General features: G+C 45.0%; 1 protein-coding gene across 2 annotated transcripts in view; it reads right to left on the bottom strand.

Moving 5' to 3' along the window:
- The window catches only part of LOC112218753 (protein-methionine sulfoxide oxidase mical3a), a 146,334-nt gene extending 125,066 nt beyond the window's left edge, over window positions 1–21,268 (bottom strand). For both annotated transcript variants that reach the window (XM_042301660.1, XM_042301661.1), the window contains exon 1: window positions 21,134–21,268. The gene's annotated coding sequence lies outside the window, so the exon portion shown is untranslated. The remainder of the gene's footprint in view (window positions 1–21,133) is intronic.
- Between the last annotated feature and the right edge of the window lie 492 nt (window positions 21,269–21,760).

The following is a 21,760-nucleotide window of genomic DNA, read 5'->3' as shown; positions in this document are numbered from 1 at the left end:
TGCCTCTGATTGAGAACCATACTAGGCTGAACTCAAAACCCCAACAAAGAAAAACACATAGACTGCCCACCCCAACTCACGCCCTGACCATACTAAATAAAGACAAAACAAAGGAAATAAAGGTCAGAACATGACAATTAATGGGAGCATTATGGACAGAAGGTATCACTAAAGCTAAACAAACACTCCTATGACATGAGGGCCTCATCTTACAAATATGAATGATAGAATTCCTGGTAGTCAACAATTAAACAAATGTTTTAGTAGATCATCTATTCAAACTAAAACAAATTCCACCAGTTCTTATGTCATTTAAGTCATCCATCAGATATGTATGTACACTGGGATTTCAGAATTAGGACATAATAGATGCAGTTTCTCTGAAATTGTAACTCGTGCCCAGAATCCCATCAATATATTAAGCAACGTGTATCCAGGCTGACCTGTAACGTGAACATTTCATTTCCTCCTGTGCTATCCAGACTAAACCTGAGACAACACGCTATAATCAACTCCAGTCTGCCTGAGGAGAGAGAGAGAGAGAGAGAGAGAGAGAGAGAGAGAGAGAGAGTCAGTCCCAGTCATTCTAAGGGCTGTGCTAAGTAGACCTCAGACAAGCGGTGTGGCAGGGCAGGGCTGAGACAGCAATACAGATCTGGGAACGGCTTTACTGGGCACAATCCTCACATGGCCTTTAATGGGTCTCTGGTATTGGTACATCTGGCCTGATGGAATAATAGATATACCCTATTCAAGACAGAGGGGTCAAAGGTTGTGGTAAGTGGTTCTGACTTGGGTGACCCCTAGTAATGTCTCCACGTTGGACGGTCCATACCTAAATATAAGTCCTGTACAAAATGACTGAGGTTGTCGAGGAGTTCATGGTAACTGAGGCATTCTACAGTTATGCTCCTAGATGGAGGGGTCAAAGGTCCTGCTCAGTAGTCAGGTGAGTTCAGAGTAACTGAGAAAGATTGTATGGTTCTCATGATGTCGGATGAAGGTCATTGTGACCAAAAACATCACTGTATTCTAAATAACTATGTCATAGTTCTATGTTTTTCTGTGGTGAGTGTCCTCTACCCACATTCAGTATCCTGGGTTGTATTATTAGGAACCAAATGAAAGAAAACCGACTTGAACTACCTGAACTTTATTTTTTCAATAACAAAACGTTTTTTTTTACGGTGCACCCTAATGAATATGACCCTCTGGTTCCCAGCAGTCTTATGGTCGAGCACAGAGAGAGACTCAGAGCACATGCTGTTCCCAGCGTGCAGAACCCATTACAGGGTATTGATCAGGATGCATTAGTCTAACTCAACCAGCAGCAGAAGCAGAGACAGGCGGCGGACACTAATTGAATAAGGAGCAGCTGTTCCTCCTCCACTCATGTCATGTTGAGGACAGGGCAGTGGCAGAGCAAGGTTGGGACAGGACAGGAGAGTGGTCTTAGTAGGATTTATAGACGCTCTTGCTGTCACACTCTACAAACAAGCAGTGGATGGAGTACGGGGGTCCATGTTCTTACTATCCAATATAACTACAGTTATACGGTGCAGTTAAGAGTCAATCGTTCAATATCAATAATTCAAAATAAATCGGCAGATACAGTTGAAGCAGACGTTTATTTTGACAGGCTATATATCCTGTCATGTGTGCTTGCTTGTGTGTTGGGGTGGTTTTGCTAGGGCATGTGTGTGTGTGCTATGCATGATATGTATACTATATGTATACTGTATGTATGTGCATATGTGTGTATTTGTTTGTGTGTTCTATGTATTAAACCAAAGTTTTATGTCTTTGTGCCTCTCTCAGCTGGTCAATCACAGGCTGACCGTCTGCTTCAACTCAAGGCACTACCCCGCCGATTGGCAAACAGGGCTTTAATCAGTCACCATGGCAACCAGATCATCCCGCCGCGGGCTGCGTGAGGATCCACAGCCCTGTTGGCTGAGACAATGTTGGTGACCTCACTCCACTGGGAACACAGAGAAACATGGTGGAATACTGTACACACATACACACATATTAGACAGACAGACAGACAGACACAAGCATAAACACACACACACACACACACACACACACACACACACACACACACATACACACACACACATACACACATATTAGACAGACAGACAGACAGACAGACAGACAGACAGACAGACAGACAGACAGACAGACAGACAGACAGACAGACAGACAGACAGACAGACAGACAGACAGACAGACAGACAGACAGACAGACAGACAGACAGACAGACAGACACAAGCATGCATGCAAAAGCACAAACACACACACACACACACACACACAGACACACAGAAAGACTGTGCCTGTCTCTTTCAACTGCTTTTCCTAGTACAGCACACATTGTCCACAGAAATCTATTGGAGCATGTCTGACAAATTATCCGTCAGAATAAACTAAGGATAGATACCATGTGGGTTTATTTGCAGATGGCGTGTGTACAGTGACAGAGACAGACAGAGGAATGATAATAGGGTTATGCCCTGTCTAATCCAACCTAATGACTGAAGCTGAGTCACTGTGTCATTGTCTTGTTCCATTCTCCTAAATGAATTACAGGTGAATCACATCAATAAACATGTCAATGCTAATATCAACTCAGGACATGATGAGGAGTAAACTGGAATGATAGCCCTAGAATGGAGATGAACAATTCCATATTCATATAGCATCTCTGGGATCAGTTTAGCCTTTAAGACCATACTGAATAAGATTATATGGATAGAGGAAGACATGATTCTAGATCAGCTTTCCTAGTCTGAGATGCTTGATCCATGATGTCAGGTTAGGCGGTATGTTGAGTTGATGGTTCACTTCACTTCCATATAGGCGATGGATGCATCATCTGGAGATGTCATGAGGTTGATGACATAATGGAAACACTTTGACCTGTACAGATTTAGGATCTTAATTTGATCACTATTTTGTTGCTGAGAATTTTCCTACACCTTCAGAAATTCACTGAAAACCCACACTAACACACAGTTATATTAACAGTATTGCACCTTTCATGTAGCTTACTTTTTGCCAGCTAATAGCCTAACAACCGATCAAGCAACATTATGGACTAAACGTTCAAATCCTGTTGCTGCAGGATTATTTTGCTGTCAAAAAATATAGGTCAAATTAAGATCCCACACCTGTGTATGTGTGTATGTGTTTATGTTGTTTATGACTAAAACACTGATTAATTTGTGATGCATGGTTTTAGTGGTCTACTCTCAGGCGATATCAGTGATGCAGTGTAGCCAGCCAATCGTGCATGTGATGACACACAGAGAGAGAGAGAGAGAGAGAGAGAGAGAGAGAGAGAGAGAGAGAGTAGTCCTCTGCTCTCACACAAACTACCCACTCTACCCAGTGTTTTTTTTTCTCTGTGTCTGTCCTTGAACAGAATATTAATTGCATTCTTGATCACTGCCAACTTGTCCCCTCTCTCCTCCTTTCTCCACCACCTCTACCTTGCTCTCCCTCTTTCTACCTCGCTCTCGCTCGCTCGCTCTCCCTCTCTCTACCTCATTCTCCATCTCTCTACCTCAATCTCCCTCTCTCTACCTCGCTCTCCCCCTCTCTACCTCACTCTTCCTCTCTCTACCTCACTCTCCCTCTCTCTACCTCACTCTCCCTCTCTCTCTCGCCCTCTCTCTATTGCCTGGAGAGTGACTGGGAGAGAGAGACAGAGGAGGTCTTATGTAAGCATGGTCAGCCATTCCCTGCCAGGCTGTGTTAACATACTGTAGGTAACGTAGGCAGCAATGACAGCCCAGCTCTGGACAGAGCCTTTTATTAAAACTCTCTCACAGACCATTCAGAGCTTTGTGGCTACAGGTTAGACAATGGCCTTAAAGGACACCACAGAAAGTAGCCTGGATTCATTCCAATTCAAGATATTGGCCTGGAAGTTAGGGAGAGCACTTTGATGTATTGTGGGTTCTAAGGAGGCGCACCCCGATAGCCATACCTTTCTTTGTATAAAAAACAATGTTGTATAATCAGAGTTGTATGATGAGATGTTGACCAATGCTAGGCCTTGACGGTCATCTCAGCAGACATCTTGTTATTAGGGATATTCACAGATTATATTTAATTTTATATTAGACTCAGACTAAACACAAGCCTGTTTACTTTATCAGCGCAAAACAGACAGAGGTCATGGTTTCAGAGTGCAGTGTTTGAATCAGACACATGGCAGCCATGACTCTCACAATCAAAAAAACTGGATCCGAGTTCGTCCCAAGATCAATAACCAATCACACCTCAAATACCTCTCAAACACACCTCACTCACACACACACACACACACACACACACACACACACACACACACACACACACACACACACACACACACACACACACACACACACACACACACACACACACACACACCTTACTCACACACACACACACACACACACACACACACACACCAGACAGACAGACAACCAGGCCTGGACTAGTATGTCTCCCTCGTCCCCAGGGCTAGGGCCTTCTCTTGGGCCTCTCTGGTGCTCTGTGGTGACTGGTGCTCCATGGTCTATGACTGGTGCTCTGTGGTGACTGCTGTTCCATGGTGACTGGTGCTCCATGATCTATGACTGATGCTCTGTGGTGACTGGTCCTCCATGGTCTATGACTGGTGCTCTGTGGTGACTGGTGCTCTGTGGTGACTGGTGCTCCATGGTGACAGGTGCTTTGTGGTGACTGGTGCTCCGTGGTGACCGGTGCTCTGTGGTGACTGGTCCTCCATGGTCTATGACTGGTGCTCTGTGGTGAGTGGTGCTCTGTGGTGACTGGTGCTTCGTGGTGACTGGTGCTCTGTGGTGACTGATGCTCCATGGTCTATGACTGGTGCTCTGTGGTGACTGGTGCACCATGGTCTATGATTGGTGCTCTGTGGTGACTGGTGCTCCATGGTCTATGACTGGTGCTCTGTGGTGACTGGAGCTCTGTGGTGACTGGTGCTCCATGGTCTATGACTGGTGCTCTGTGGTGACTGGTGCTCTGTGGTGACTGGTTCTCCATGGTGACGGGTGCTCTGTGGTGACTGGTGCTCCATGGTCTATGACTAGTGCTCTGTGGTGACTGGTCCTCCATGGTCTATGATGGGTGCTCTGTGGTGACTGGTCCTGGTCTATGACTGGTGCTCTGTGGTGACTGGTACTCCATGGTCTATGACTGGTGTGGTGACTGGTCCTCCATGGTCTATGACTGGTGCTCTGTGGTGACTGGTGCTCTGTGGTGATGACTGGTGCTGGTGCTGTGACCGTGCTCTGTGGTGACTGGTGGGTGACTGGTGCTCTGTGGGTGACTGGTGACTGGTGCTCTGTGGTGACTGATGCTCCATGGTCTATGACTGGTGCTCTGTGGTGACTGGTGCACCATGGTCTATGATTGGTGCTCTGTGGTGACTGGTGCTGTGGTGACTCTGTGGTGACTGGTCCTCCATGGTCTATGACTGGTGCTCTGTGGTGACTGGTGCACCATGGTGACTGGTGCTTCGTGGTGACTGGTGCTCTGTGGTGACTGGTGCTCCATGGTCTATGACTGGTGCTCTGTGGTGACTGGAGTTCTGTGGTGACTGGTGCTCCATGGTCTATGACTGGTGCTCTGTGGTGACTGGTGCTCTGTGGTGACTGGTTCTCCATGGTGACGGGTGCTCTGTGGTGACTGGTACTCCATGGTCTATGACTGGTGCTCTGTGGTGACTGGTACTCCATGGTCTATGATGGGTGCTCTGTGGTGACTGGTACTCCATGGTCTATGACTGGTGCTCTGTGGTGACTGGTACTCCATGGTCTATGACTGGTGCTCTGTGGTGACTGGTACTCCATGGTCTATGACTGGTGCTCTGTGGTGACTGGTGCTCTATGATCTATGACTGGTGACCTAGTGTTAGTCTGGTTGACACCTAAGTGGATGTCTTCCTGACTTCAGAGTCTGGAAAGGCTCCTTGATGTTGTCGGCACGATGCGTTGGTAATGAAGGGAATGTGCTTTTTTACTGATTGGTTCTCCCCTGTGTCTTTCTCACTCAAACACCCACATGCACAGCCACACACAGCCCCTGAGCACCGCCCCCTTCCAATGCAACTGTTGGATTTTCAAATCCAAACAGCGAGAGGACTCAACCCCCCCGGGGAAAAAAATTGCTCACAACAATTTCTGTGTGAATTATGCACCAACAAATGGTCCAGACCAGTGTGTCACAGCTCTCCCTCGCTGTGTACCAACCATGTGAGCCGCATTAGCCAAGCTACTATAGTGTACCATAACAGATCAATCTTTAATTGACCTGACTGACTTCAATGATTGGTGGGGATGTGGTAAAGTAATTGATGCAGCAGCAGTCTCTATCATTTGACAGCTTAGCATGACTTCCAGATCTGTTTGTGCTGTCTTGCTAATTTGGTGTGACAATGACCATAGGAGTTTTGTGCAGTGTGCACAACATACCTGGAACCAGGCAAAGCATGAATACCTATGGATGATGAACTGGAGTGAGGACAGTGTTGAGTATCGTGAGAATGAAGAAAACATCTAGGATCAGGTATGAATTCCCACAGTCATCCCTATCCAACCCCACTACCATCATCCTGTCACTCACAATCTCAGCCATCCTTCCCGTGCTGATGGAGTACTGCAAACACACACAACCGGCTGCAGCTGTTGTGACAAGTGATCTGGGCTCAGCACAAAGGGGGCTTTTAAACTTGACTGGGAGACGAAGGATGAGAGAACAGGCTGCTCATCTGCAAAGCCTTGGTTGTGATCCCCACCTCTGGACCACTGTTCACCAATGGACTACATTGTTTTGGAGAGGCATGCAGAGATGCTCACACACACACACACACACACACACACACACACACACACACACACACACACACACACACACACACACACACACACACACAAACATGTACACAAACGCACAAACGCACACACACATATGTACACTTCGACTGCCACTCAGACTTCCCACGGGCCAGAAATACAAACAGCCGTATCACAGAATCAGAGGAGAGGGATGATCCACATAAACTGTGTGTTGAATAAGCATTGCATCAAGTGGTGGTTTAGAGAGAAAAATAACAGGGGATGATAAAGCCATTGTATTCACTATATTACAGAGCTGCTTTTGTGAACAGATGTCCAGTCGCCAGTCTTACAAGACATTTTTAACTGTGTAAAGAGAGTTTAATTCATTTCATTTCTAACTGCTACAAATCTGACAGAAGTTCTACACTGGTCTCTCTGTGTGTGTGTGTGTGCGTGAGTATGTGTGTGTGTGTGTGTGTTGGTGTAGTCTATATCATCACCACAGATCTGAAGCGTGTACACATTTTTGTTTTTGCCCTAGCACTACACATCTGATTCAAATCCTATTCTCATCATCAGGCTTTGATTATTTGCATCAGGTGTGTAGTGAAACAAAAAAGAGTTGGCATGGGTCCTGAGATCCTCAAAAGGTTCTACAGCTGCAACATCGAGAGCATCCTGACTGGTTGCATCACTGCCTGGTACGGCAATTGCTCGGCCTCCGACCGCAAGGCACTTCAGAGGGTAGTGCGTACGGCCCAGTAAATCACTGGGGCTAAGCTGCCTGCCATCCAGGACCTCTACACCAGGCGGTGTCAGAGGAAGGCCCTAAACATTTTCAAAGACACCAGCCACCCCAGTCATAGACTCTACTACTGCATGGCAAGTGGTACCGGAGTAACAAGTCAAGGACAAAAAGGCTTCTCAACAGTTTTTACCCCCAAGCCATAAGACTCCTGAACAGGTAATCAAATGACTACCCAGACTATTTGCACTGTGTGCCCCCCAACTCCTCCTTTACGCTGCTGCTACTCTCTTTTATCATATATGCATAGTCACTTTAACCATATCTACATGCACATACTACCTCAATTGGCCCGACCAACCAGTGCTCCCGCATATTGGCTAACCGGGCTATCTGCATTGTGTCCCACCACCTGCCAACCCCTTTTTACGCTACTGCTACTCTCTGTTCATCATATATGCATAGTCACTTTAACCATATCTACATGTACATACTACCTCAATCAGCCTGACTAACCGGTGTCTGTATGTAGCCTCGCTACTTTTATAGCCTCGCTACTGTATATAGCCTGTCTTTTTACTGTTGTTTTATTTCTTTACCTACCTATTGTTCACCTAATACCTTTTTTGCACTATTGGTTAGAGCCAATAAGTAAGCATTTCACTGTAAGGTCTACCTACACCTGTTGTATTCGGCGCACGTGACAAATAAACTTTGATTTGATTTTTCACACTCCACTGGATCATCCAGTACAGGAATCAGGGTGGAGCACCCAGCATTCTGCATGAATTAAGTCAAAGTGAGCAACAAGTGTGAAACTGCTATTGAGAACTCTTGAGTTGTAAGAGACATGAAGAAGCAGTTAGTCCCAAGATGCCTCTCTGTCCTAATCACTGCATGGGTTACTGACACCTTTATGTAAGATGGCATGATTTATGACGCATTGGATCCACTACTCATAGAAATAGAATGACTAGAACAGGAATCCCCATTCAAATATATGACTGGAGGACAGAAAGTAAAGCAGGAATTGTACCAATAAAGAAGATCTGTATTACATTATTGCCCATTCAACTAATTATATTGCTCTATTTAAAGAACTGAAGAATGAGAAGTATGTTTGTTTACAGTAGATGATGGATAAGCAAAACACAAAATCTAGGAAAGAGTGGTCAATGAAATCTATATTTGGCAGCACAACAGTACAACTCATCAATGGCAGAAGTTTAGTACTGTATCTTGTTTAAAACAACTAGTGCTCTATAAACAACAGATCATGATTGAACCCCTTACGTATCCCCAAGGTTATGAGAGGAAACAAGCTATAGCATGAACATCATTACAGCCAAAGGGATCTAATTGTCCAATGAAAAGCAGATTGGAACAGAACACACACACACACACACACACACACACACACACACACACACACACACACACACACACACACACACACACACACAACACAAACATGTAATTGTTCACACATTCACACAACCACAAGTGACACACACACACACACAGCAGTACTGAGAACAGAAATGATGTAATTGTTCAGATATTCACATAATCCCAAGTGAGGGTATGATTTCACGCTGAGGAGGCCTTGCGTGTCATTTTTTTCTCAGCTCATTGACATTCCACATCCTCTACTTCTGCTTTAAGAGGGTATGAAATAATACCATCATGCTTTGATGTGAGGGGCCTCTCACACTTGTTCCAATGGACTTGGATATAAATATGACCATAGCTCGGTAACGTTCTCACTGACAAACCTGTTTCTACTAACGGTTCTGAAAATATGACCATAGCTCGGTAAAGTTCTCACTAACAAACCTGTTTCTACTAACGGTTCTGAAAATATGACCATAGCTCGGTAAAGTTCTCACTAACAAACCTGTTTCTACTAACGGTTCTGAAAGTAGGATGTTGCACTGCCAGAGGGAGAGGTCAATAGTCTTCATGGTGAATTAGCTAGATGTTGTAGCCACCAGCTCCTCACTGTCCCCAGTCAACTACGTTCGTGCCAACTATGTTAGTGTCAACTACAGTATGTTACAGAGCACATCAGTTCCACCATAATATATTCTGTCCATACAGTGGATCCAGTCTGACAGATGATTGGTTTGCTTGGACAGATGATTGTCAACTAATCAGGAGAATGCTTCCCTTGCAGAGTCTGGATTGGCCACAATCTTGTAAAGCATCCAATAAGACCCAGCAGAAACTGACACTGGAAGTTGACACAACAGACTGTATTAGATGCTGATGGAAAGTCTCCGTTAGTTACAGCCCAGAAAAAGACAAGTGTGTTTTACTTAGTCAATGCAGTGAGACATTCGAGCCTACCAGCGATTACCAATGAATGCTATTCACATCTTTTGTTTAGATGATTTGTTTCCATGTTGGGTCATGAGAGGTTGCATATTGAGTCTGTAAATAGCTGGAAGTGTTAAGGCTGGTGTTGAGTGTGTAACGTTCGTCGTCCTCGTCTGAGGAGTAGCAAGGATCGGAGGACCAATGGGCAGCGTGGTACGTGTTCATGATGAATTTATTAAACACAGAACACAAAAACAAACATAAGAAAGAGATTGACACTAAACAAAACAGTCCTGTCTGGTGACAAAGACAGAAAACAATCACCCACTAAACACAGGTGGGAAAAGGATACCTAAGTATGATTCTCAATCAGAGACAACTAACGACACCTGCCTCTGATTGAGAACCATACCAGCCAAACGCAAAACACAGCATAGAAAAACGAACATAGACAACCCACCCCAACTCACGCTCTGACCAACTTAAAACAAAGACATAACAAAATAACTAAGGTCAGAACGTGACAATGTGTGTATGTGTGTGTGTGTGTACGAGCGTGCCTTGACTTTCTTGAACTAACACTTGCTCTTGTCTTTTCTTACGAGCATTGTCTTTGCTGCCTTTGTTTTCTGTGATATGCAGTTTTCTCTCTTCACTACCTTAAGATAAATACACTAACTGTAAGTCACTGTGGATAAGAGCGACTGCTAAATGACTAAAATGTAAAACTGTAAATGTGTATGTGAGGCTTGCCATGTGAGGCCTGCCATGTGAGGCCTGCCGTGTGAGGCTTGATGTGTGAGGCCTGCCGTGTGAGGCAGGCCGTGTGAGGCAGGCTCTGTTCTTGCCTAAGGAGTATGACCTCAGAATTGAGGTTTACGATCTCTCTCTCCCTCTGTGTCGATGAATCATGTTTGGCTCATGCTCTGATCATGACATCACTCCTGAACTTTGACCGCATTGCTTTTGTTCAGCCATGTTCAGATTCAGAGAGAGGGAAGTGGCTGCTTGGGAAGAGCTCCTAGATGATCTGTTCTTCTTCTGTCAATGTGGATCCATCAATCCATCCAATCATAACAGTGCAGGGAATGTGACGGTCTGTCACTCTATTGGGCTACAAGAGATGAGCCCATTTTTCACCTTCAACACAAACTAGCCAATTCTTGATAACTAGATGCTTCAAAGCAATGTGTCTCTTTTCAGGAGGGAGGCCTGAGCTGAAACCAGGGTCTCCTGCTGAGGGAGGGAACAGTCCTCTGCCAAAGCCACGCCCAAACACCACCCTAACGCGCTCCAGGGGGAGCTCAGCAAAGGACATATGCACCATGTCACCCTTGAAAATAACTTTATTTCTCATCTTACAGGGTCTGCATGGGCAAATTAAGGCTAAATAAATGTATAATAATCTTTCATTCACTATATGCTTCAATATTTCCCATCCTGCCTAGTGTGAGTCAATTCACCACTTTATTCCTCATGTGTTTTACCTGCAGGAGTGCTCAGCTGGAATCCCCCTGTCCCAGTCTCCTCTATCCTGGGAGTCCTCTCTCTCTGGATGCATCACAAATGGCACCCTATGCACTTTATAGTCCACTACTTTTAAACAGGGCCCTGGTCAAAAGGTCCCTGGTAACTCTCCTTCCCCCTACTGGAGGAGGCTGTGTAACTAACACCTCGTCTGTCAGACAGAGTGATGAAGACAGCTGGACCCGCTACACACCAGTCACTGTGTGTGTGTGTGTGTGTGTGTGTGGTGTGTGCGGTGTGTGTGATCCAACCTCCACACCACTGCGTGCATACATATCTGAACCAACTCAAACCCCTTGGCCTGGCATCTGTTTTTGCCACGACCTCCTCCCCCTAACCTCTTGTCTTGAAGCGCGCACACACACACACACACACACACACACACACACACACACAATCTGTCCTTAAACTTCACTAAAGCCATATTCCAAGGTGATGCATGACCACCTCCATATGAAAAAGGTTAGAATGATAAGACAACTGATTGACTACTCCACAGGGAAATACAGTGGAACATCTTAGGACTTTTCCATGACAAATAATGTTAAATGCCATACTGGTCATGCTCATAACAACAACTACATATGGCACTTCGTCCTCCAGCCAGAAGCTTGATAGTGTCACATTCTGACCATAGTTCTTTTGTGTTTTCCTTGTTTTAGTGTTGGTCAGGACGTGAGCTGGTTGGGAATTCTATGTTGTGTGTCTAGTTTGTCCGCTTCTATGTATGGCCTGATATGGTTCTCAATCAGAGGCAGGTGTTAGTCATTGTCTCTGATTGGGAACCATATTTAGGTAGCTTGTTTTGTGTTGGGGTTTGTGGGTGGTTGTTTCCTGTCTCTGCAGCAGATAGGACTGTTTCGGGTTTTGCCACAGTTGTTATTTTGTATTTGTGTAGTGTTCATGTTATCATCTTTTATTAAACATGTTCAACACGAACTACGCTGCATTTTGGTCCTCCTCTCCTTCCCAGGAAGAAAACTGTTACAGATAGACTTTAGTCAACAAAAAAGGGTTGTGGACATTTATATGAATATGATACAGACTCATTCTCACATGCAGTGACTCATTTATTGGGTGTGTGACCAAAGCATCATCCCATAAATGATGACTGCATTGTTTAACAGAAACCAGATAGGCCATATAACATTCAACAGTCAATACAGTAATCAGATAATCATATGGTCTCCATTCGGTCTCAGAATAACAAGCCTTTTGCCCATGAAAAACGGTCCGAACATTTCACTCCTAAAGGGCAACCACTCAAGTCTGTGAGTTGTCAGAAAAAATGTCACCACCTTGACAGTTTCCTCAGCTACTAACACGCTGAACAGAACAGCAAACACATTTTTCAACAGCTCAACATGAAGTGTCAGAAGTATTATGTCATGATAAAAACATGCAGTTTAATGATGATATATGGCCATATACAGTACATTCCTCTTCTAACATCTCAACAAGAATCACAGGGAATACCACACATGTTCATAACATTCACTCATCCTGTCTCATGACATTATCTTTTCCTGTCTCCTCATCACATTCACTCTTCCTGTCTCCTCATGACATTCACTCCTCCTGTCTCCTCATCACATTCACTCCTCCTGTCTCCTCATGACATTCACTCCTCCTGTCTCCTCATGACATTCACTCCTCCTGTCTCCTCATGACATTCACTCTTCCTGTCTCCTCATGACATTCACTCCTCCTGTCTCCTCATGACATTCACTCCTCCTGTCTCCTCATAACATTCACTCATCCTGTCTCATGACATTATCTTTTCCTGTCTCCTCATCACATTCACTCTTCCTGTCTCCTCATCACATTCACTCCTCCTGTCTCCTCATCACATTCACTCCTCCTGTCTCCTAATAACATTCACTCATCCTGTCTCATGACATTATCTTTTCCTGTCTCCTAATCACATTCACTCCTCCTGTCTCCTCATGACATTCACTCCTTCTGTCTCCTAATGACATTCACTCCTCCTGTCTCCTCATGACATTCACTCCTCCTGTCTCCTCATCACATTCACTCCTCCTGTCTCATCACATTCACTCCTCCTGTCTCCTCATCACATTCACTCATCCTGTCTCCTCATGACATTCACTCCTCCTGTCTCCTCATCACATTCACTCTTCCTGTCTCCTCATCACATTCACTCCTCCTGTCTCCTCATCACATTCACTCCTCCTGTCTCCTAATAACATTCACTCATCCTGTCTCATGACATTATCTTTTCCTGTCTCCTCATCACATTCATCCTCCTGTCTCCTCATCACATTCACTCTTCCTGTCTCCTCATGACATTCACTCTTCCTGTCTCCTCATCACATTCACTCTTCCTGTCTCCTCATCACATTCACTCTTCCTGTCTCCTCATGACATTCACTCCTCCTGTCTCCTCATGACATTCACTCCTCCTGTCTCCTCATGACATTCACTCCTCCTGTCTCCTAATAACATTCACTCCTCCTGTCTCCTCATAACATTCACTCCTCCTGTCTCCTCATGGCATTCACTCCTCCTGTCTCCTCATCACATTCACTCCTCCTGTCTCCTCATCACATTCATTCCTCCTGTCTCCTCATGACATTCACTCCTCCTGTCTCCTCATGACATTCATCCTCCTGTCTCCTCATGACATTCACTCCTCCTGTCTCCTCATGACATTCACTCCTCCTGTCTCCTAATAACATTCACTCCTCCTGTCTCCTCATAACATTCACTCCTCCTGTCTCCTCATGGCATTCACTCCTCCTGTCTCCTCATCACATTCACTCCTCCTGTCTCCTCATCACATTCACTCCTCCTGTCTCCTCATGACATTCACTCCTCCTGTCTCCTCATCACATTCACTCCTCCTGTCTCCTCATGACATTCACTCCTCCTGTCTCCTCATCACATTCACTCCTCCTGTCTCCTCATAACATTCACTCCTCCTGTCTCCTCATCACATTCACTCCTCCTGTCTCCTCATCACATTCACTCCTCCTGTCTCCTCATAACATTCACTCTTCCTGTCTCCTCATAACATTCATTCTTCCGGTCTCCTCATAACATTCACTCTTCCTGTCTCCTCATGACATTCACTCTTCCTGTCTCCTCATAACATTCACTCCTCCTGTCTCCTCATGACATTCACTCCTCCTGTCTCCTCATGACATTCATTCCTCCTGTCTCCTCATGACATTCACTCCTCCTGTCTCCTCATGACATTCACTCCTCCTGTCTCCTCATAACATTCACTCTTCCTGTCTCCTCATAACATTCATTCTTCCGGTCTCCTCATAACATTCACTCTTCCTGTCTCCTCATGACATTCACTCCTCCTGTCTCCTCATGACATTCACTCCTCCTGTCTCCTCATGACATTCACTCCTCCTGTCTCCTCATGACATTCATTCCTCCTGTCTCCTCATGACATTCTTTCCTCCTGTCTCCTCATGACATTCACTCCTCCTGTCTCCTCATGACATTCACTCCTCCTGTCTCCTCATAACATTCACTCCTCCTGTCTCCTCATGACATTCACTCTTCCTGTCTCCTCATGACATTCATTCTTCCTGTCTCCTCATGACATTCACTCTTCCTGTCTCCTCATGACATTCACTCCTCCTGTCTCCTCATGACATTCACTCTTCCTGTCTCCTCATGACATTCATTCCTCCTGTCTCCTCATGACATTCATTCCTCCTGTCTCCTCATGACATTCACTCCTCCTGTCTCCTCATGACATTCACTCCTCCTGTCTCCTCATGACATTCACTCCTCCTGTCTCCTCATGACATTCATTCCTCCTGTCTCCTCATGACATTCACTCCTCCTGTCTCCTCATGACATTCATTCCTCCTGTCTCCTCTTTTCCCATTCTTCTGCGTTTTGCATTGTCATTTTTTCGGGTCCTTCTGGTTTTGACCCTTGCCTGTTTCTGGACTTTGTACTCACCTGCCTGACCATTCTGCCTGCCTTGACCATGAGCCTGTCTGCCACTCTGTACCTCCTGGACTCTGATCTGGTTTTGACCTTTTTGCCTGTCCACTACCATTCTCTTGCCTACCCCTTTGGATTAACAAACATTGTAAGACTCCAAACATCTGCCTCCTGTGTCTGCATTTGGGTCTCGGCTTGTGCCTTGATAGTCTCCTCATAACTTTCACTCCATCCACCATAGTTGCTGCACCGGGCTGGAATGGACAATGTGAAAAGGACATATCTGAACCAGCACAGTTTGGTCCAGGTCGGCATGCTAGTGTTGAAAGGGGAATTATTACATTTTCTGGTTAAAATCTGCTTTTGCCCTCTGATCAAGGGCTCATGGCTGCAATAAAGAGTCTGTAAGGTAAACAAATTACTATACTAAACAAACCATGTCGACTCAATAAAGACCATAGGAATTTTATACAGTATGTATGACCGGAGAGGATCGTATCTTCACTATTTTAGCACTCATCCATCGTTCAGGTTTTACTGGCGACAGCAGAGGCACTGGAGAGTCAAATTTCAGACACATCAAAGCAACTGGGCTATTTAATTTGACATCATCCTCCATGCCAGTCTACACAGAGTGAGCTGGCGGTGCTTTGTCTACTGTGACTGGAGAAGAAGCCAGCTGCCAGTGCTCTCTGCTGGTACTTTGGTTGTTGTTGGCTGAGGAAGCTCACTTTGTGTTTGAGCAGCATTTCAATAAGATATTGGCACCAACCTGACTGTGGTTATTGAAAACGGTCTCATCTCATAGCATGTCCAAGCAGAGTGGGGGAGAGCAGAAAAAGACTCATGCTCAGGTGAAAGCGCTACTCGTCTAACATTATAGTTTGTTCATGTGTGTAATGGTCAGTGTGTGATCAACCGTGCAACATCAACAGTATAACCTCAGAGATGACAATGTTGGCTCTCAGCCTGTAGCAAGGATTCATTCAGTGAAGATCAGGTAGCCAGACAGTGATCTGAAAGAAAGGTCCTGATCTGCTCTCCTAGAGGAAACCAACCTGCACACATACCGCAGCACAGCACATCAACTACTCAATGACATCACATATTGCTGTTCGCACATCTGACAAAATTTGAAAGCTTGGAACTATACATTTTTATCAAAATTGAGTTGTTGACATGGCCTTGTTCTGTTCAATGTTAACCTATATAGTACTCTAAATACCCCCAATTTATGTTAAGTTCAAAAGAATACAAGATGAAAAATTCCTGACACCATTAAAACCAATGAGGGTTTGAAACTTCAAAGCCAATTATCTCAGAATCATCTTTTTGCAGATAGAACCTCTCAAAATGCTGATTTGCACATCGATGTCAAGGAATCTGCAGGTCTTGATGTCTCTTCTTGCTTGATGAACATTTCAAAAGTAGGCCTCTTTCCTAACCCCATGACATCTCCAGCTAGAGAAAGACCATTATCATGTAAAATGAATTACTGTTCATCTCTCTCACCACTCTCCCTCTCAAGGGCAATATAACTGGATAAAAATGAAAGAAATAAAGAACATTAGAGGCTAGACTCACAGCAATACATAGAAAACCCCAAACAGTGTAGGGCAGGCTCTCTGGGTTTCAGTGGCTTCCTGTTCCTCAGACAAAGGATGGTAGTTCTGGAATGATTAATAGTCTTTGGTTGGAGCCTGTCCACACACAAGCAGCACAGAGTAATGGAAGGTTACAGCTATGCAGAGTGGCCTTGCCTGACAAAAGATTATACTCATAGAAATGAATGTAGGCTATAACTAAAGCATAGTCCATGCTGGCACAGGCAGTTAAGCCACATACTCAAAAGTCAACAAGCCTGTCAACAAGCAAAGGAAGATTATTACAGGTAGGGCTGTAGTTTTACAATGTTAAACATTGCTCCTCCTCTAAACAACAGGCCTGGATGGGATATCCTGTCAATAATACAACAATATACATACATCAGTAATGCTTTAATATTCAGTTTCCTAACAGTGTGATTGGATCATCATACAAATCAAGTATGTGAACATCAGCCGATTTAATATTCAAAGCAATATTAAGTCTGCAATAGCCATAGCTAGTTTATATTTATGAATGTGAGAGTTAAATCATCAATTGTGGCCTGGGAAGAAACATTTGGCCTGGGTTGTGTTTTCACAGCTGATGTCTAGGATCAATGTCTGAAGTAAGGGGCAGCTGCCTGCTGGACAAATGGCCCTGGGCTCTTATCAATGACAGCTATTCACTCACGCCGACCTCATCACGAGGTGAGAACTGCTGAGAACTGCCTCCCCCTCAGCACGGTCACAGAGCTGCACAATATCACACTGTGCCCCACTGATACACTACTGGTCAGCAGAGAGACAGAGAGGATGGGGAGGGGGAGAAGGAGAGAAGGGGGGGGTGGAGAGAGGGGGTGAGGGGGAGGGAGAGGCTTCAATGTTAATTGAATTGAATTGAGAGATATTGAGAGAGGGAGAGAAAGAGAGAAACCAAACTTTGATAAACACCAGTGTGCCATTACAGCAGCAAGATTTGTGACCTGTTGCCCCAAGAAAAGGGCAACCAGTGAAGAACAAACAGCATTCATTGTAAATACAAACCATATTTATGTTTATTTTCCCTTTTGTACTTAACTAATTTGCACATTGTTACAACACTGTATATAGACATAAAATGACATTTGAAATGTCTTTATTCTTTTGGAACTTCTGTGAGTGTAATGTTTACTTTTAATTTGTATTGTTTATTTCACTTGAGTTAATTATCAACTTAACTTGCTTTGCCAGTGTTAACATACAGTTGAAGTTGGAAGCTTACATACACGTTAGCGAAATACATTTAAACTCAGTTTTTCACAATTCCTGACATTTAATCCAAGTAAAAATTCCCTGTTTGGTCAGTTAGGATCTCCACTTTATTTTAAAAATGTGAAATGTCAGAATGTTGTTGTCCCCATGTGAAGTTGCAAACCGTAGACTGGCTTTTTTTTATGGCAGTTTTGGAGCAGTGGCTTCTTCCTTGCTGAGCGGCCTTTGAGGTTATGTCGATATAGGACTCGTTTTACTGTGTATATAGATAATTTTGTTTCCTCCAGCATCTTCACAAGGTCCTTTGCTGTTGTTCTGGGATTGATTTGCACTTTTCGCACCAAAGTACGTTCATCTCTAGGAGACAGAACGCGTCTCCTTCCTAAGAGGTATGACGGCTGCGTGGACCCATTGTGTTTATACTTGCGTACAATTGTTTATACAGATGAACGTGGTACTTTCAGGCATTTGGAAATTGCTCCCAAAGATGAACAAAACTTGTGGAGGTCTACAGTTTGTTTTCTGAGGTCTTTACTGATTTCCTTTGATTTTCCCATGATGTCAATCAAAGAGGCACTGAGTTTGAAGGTAGGCCTTGAAATACATCCACAGGTACACCTCCAATTGACTCAAATGATGTGAATTAGCCTATCAGAAGCTTATAAAGCCATGATATCATTTTCTGGAATTTTCCAAGCTGTTTAAAGGCACAGTCAACTTAGTGTGTGTACATTTCTGACCCACTGGAATTGTGATACAATGAGTTATAAGTGAATAATAATCTGTCCTCTCTCTCTCTCTCTCTCTCTCTCTCTCTCTCTCTCTCTCTCTCTCTCTCTCTCTCTCTCTCTCTCTCTCTCTCTCCTCTCTCTCTCTCTCTCTCTCTCTCTCTCTCTCTCTCTCCCTCTCTCTCTCTCTCTCTCTCTCTCTCTCTCTCTCTCTCTCTCTCTCTCTCTCTCCTCTCTCTCTCTCTCTCTCTCTCTCTCCTCTCTCTCTCTCTCTCTCTCTCTCTCTCTCTCTCTCTCTCTCTCTCTCTCTCTCTCTCTCTCTCTCTCTCTCTCTCTCATGGGTAAGATGTAATTTCCAGCCATCCATGAAGTGTGTGTGGTTGTGTTCTACAGTGTGTGTGTGTGTGGTTATGTTCTGCAGTGTGTAGTGTACTGTAGAGTCTTGTGGGGCTGTATCAATACCACCCAGCTCCAAACACAGCCTTTAGTAACAGCTCCACCCACGGCACTCCTGAACGCTCCCAGAATGCACATCACGTCGGCCATAAAAATGAGAAATATGACCCAATAACAGAGTAGAGATAACCTGCATAGCTGGCCAGGGTTAGGATGAGGAAGGGAGGGAGGGAGTGAAAGAGGGAAAGGATATGTAACTCATGTGTAGCTCTGACAATAGCAGACAATATCACTGCAGGATGAGGAGAGCTTTGAGAGGAGAAAGAGGAGAGGAGGAGAAAGAGCAGAGGAGAAGAGAAGAAGGGAGGAGAAAAGAAAAGAAAGGATGAGGGGAAGAGAAGAAGAGAAGAAGAGGAGACGGGAGGCCTCTAAACTGAATAGCTGTGGCAACAGAGGGCTCAGTCTGGTGTTTGGGCAAACAAACACAGAGGTATTTGATGTACGGAGCACCCTGTCACGCTCTACCTAGTCAGTTCTAAATCTCTGGTATTTAGTAAAATTGTGGTATTTATTATTTTAAAATGTTACTGCCTTTTTCTCCCCAATTTCGATCTTATCTCATAATGCGAGCTCCGAAACATACCGGCCAAACCGTGCTTTTTAACACCCGCCTGCTTAACCATGAAGCCAGCTCACAAACATGTCGGAGGAAACACTGTTCACCTGACGACCGAAGTCAGCCTGCAGGCGCCCGGCACGCAACAAGGAGATGCTAGGTTGCAATGAGCCAAGTAAAGCCCCACCGGCCAAACCCTCTCCTAACCCAGACAGCGCTGGGCCAAACACTCCCCTAACCCAGACAGCGCTGGGCCAAACCCTCCCCTAACCCAGACAGCACTGGGCCAATTGTGCACCGCCATATGAGACTCCCGATCACGGTCGGTTGTGACACAGCCCAGGATCGATGCAGTGCCTTAGACCGCTGCGCCACTCGGGAGGCCCAAAATGGTGGTATTCAAATCATACACAGTACTGCTTCCACTAAGTGGCTGAAGCAGGGTATTGCCAGTGAAAGTAATGGATAGATATTGCATTGGGAGAATTGTGCTGGTGGTGCTGCTGCTGTGGTGTCTCTCACTAGCTGCTCGCGTTGATTTATATCAAGCAGGCAACATCTTTGATGATACAGTAAATCAACATGATCTCATTGGAATATGTCAAAATAGTTACATTTAACCATTGAAATGTATCACCCAAGCAGTAAACAGAGGGGGCGAGGAGCATGTCCTACACTACAGTAACAACAAGTCTGTACAGACATGGCATTACATAAACAATATATTCCAGAGATCGTCATCATTACACCACACTTATTCATTAGTGGTTTCAAAACCATTTGCCACATCAAGAACAACACACAGTCATAACTACGCACAACAAGCACACACGCAGAGCCAGACTCACGCACCCTCCCACCAACACACACAAGCACACATGCTCACGCAGCAACATACATGCACCTACACACGCCTACACCCCCCACACACACACACACACCATGGTTACAAAAGCATGGCGCATCAAGACACCTACCCAGTCTCTGTTAAGCAACTGTCATCTCTGTCGCATCTATTAATAAATGTTCTCTTTCAGAGCTGACAACATACAGCAGCACACTCTATACAGTAACGCACAACCAGCTACATATCACATTGGCAGTCACAGAGGAATGACACATAGACTTACAGTGCTGGATCCTGTGCTTTGGCTCAGTGAAGAGACCCTCTTACCTCTGTATTACTGTTTGACTGGGATGGCTGCCAGACAAGTCCCTCACTCACACTCCTCCACCTCCTCCTGTAGGAAGAACAGCATTACACAGAGAGATCTGCAGTGAGGCTTGAGCTGTGAAAGTATGCCTCTCTCTCTCTCTCTCTCTCTCTCTCTCTCTCTCTCTCTCTCTCTGCTTTCTCCAAGGTCAGGAGAAATATCCGTCAAGCTGAGGGGTGGCTCCTCCTACAACGGAGCAGTCAGTAACGCTGTCAGCTCTAGCGAGCTCTCCTTTTCCTTCCCCACCAGCACTCAGCACTATGGCAGTAATTAGCCCATCATGATCCAGATAGACCCAGCCTTCTCTCCTCCTCTTCTCATGTCTGCCACGGCCACCTCACAGACAGACAGGGTCCAGGCCCCTCCAGGACAGACAGGATTACTACAGGGTCCAGGCCCCTCCAGGACAGACAGGATTACTACAGAGTTCCTGGCCCCTACAGGACGCCGAGCAGAAGCAGCATGATGACAGGGCTGGGCTAAGGAGGGTGTAGTACTATGATGAGAACAATTATGATTTTACTTCACAGTACATTTTTGACAAGATCAGAGATCAAATAAAAATTAAAGTGTTTTGGTCCTGTACA

This window comes from Oncorhynchus tshawytscha, linkage group LG19, assembly GCF_018296145.1.
Source record: "Oncorhynchus tshawytscha isolate Ot180627B linkage group LG19, Otsh_v2.0, whole genome shotgun sequence".
Lineage (NCBI taxonomy): Eukaryota > Metazoa > Chordata > Actinopteri > Salmoniformes > Salmonidae > Oncorhynchus > Oncorhynchus tshawytscha.
This window is presented reverse-complemented; position numbering and strand designations above follow the sequence as displayed.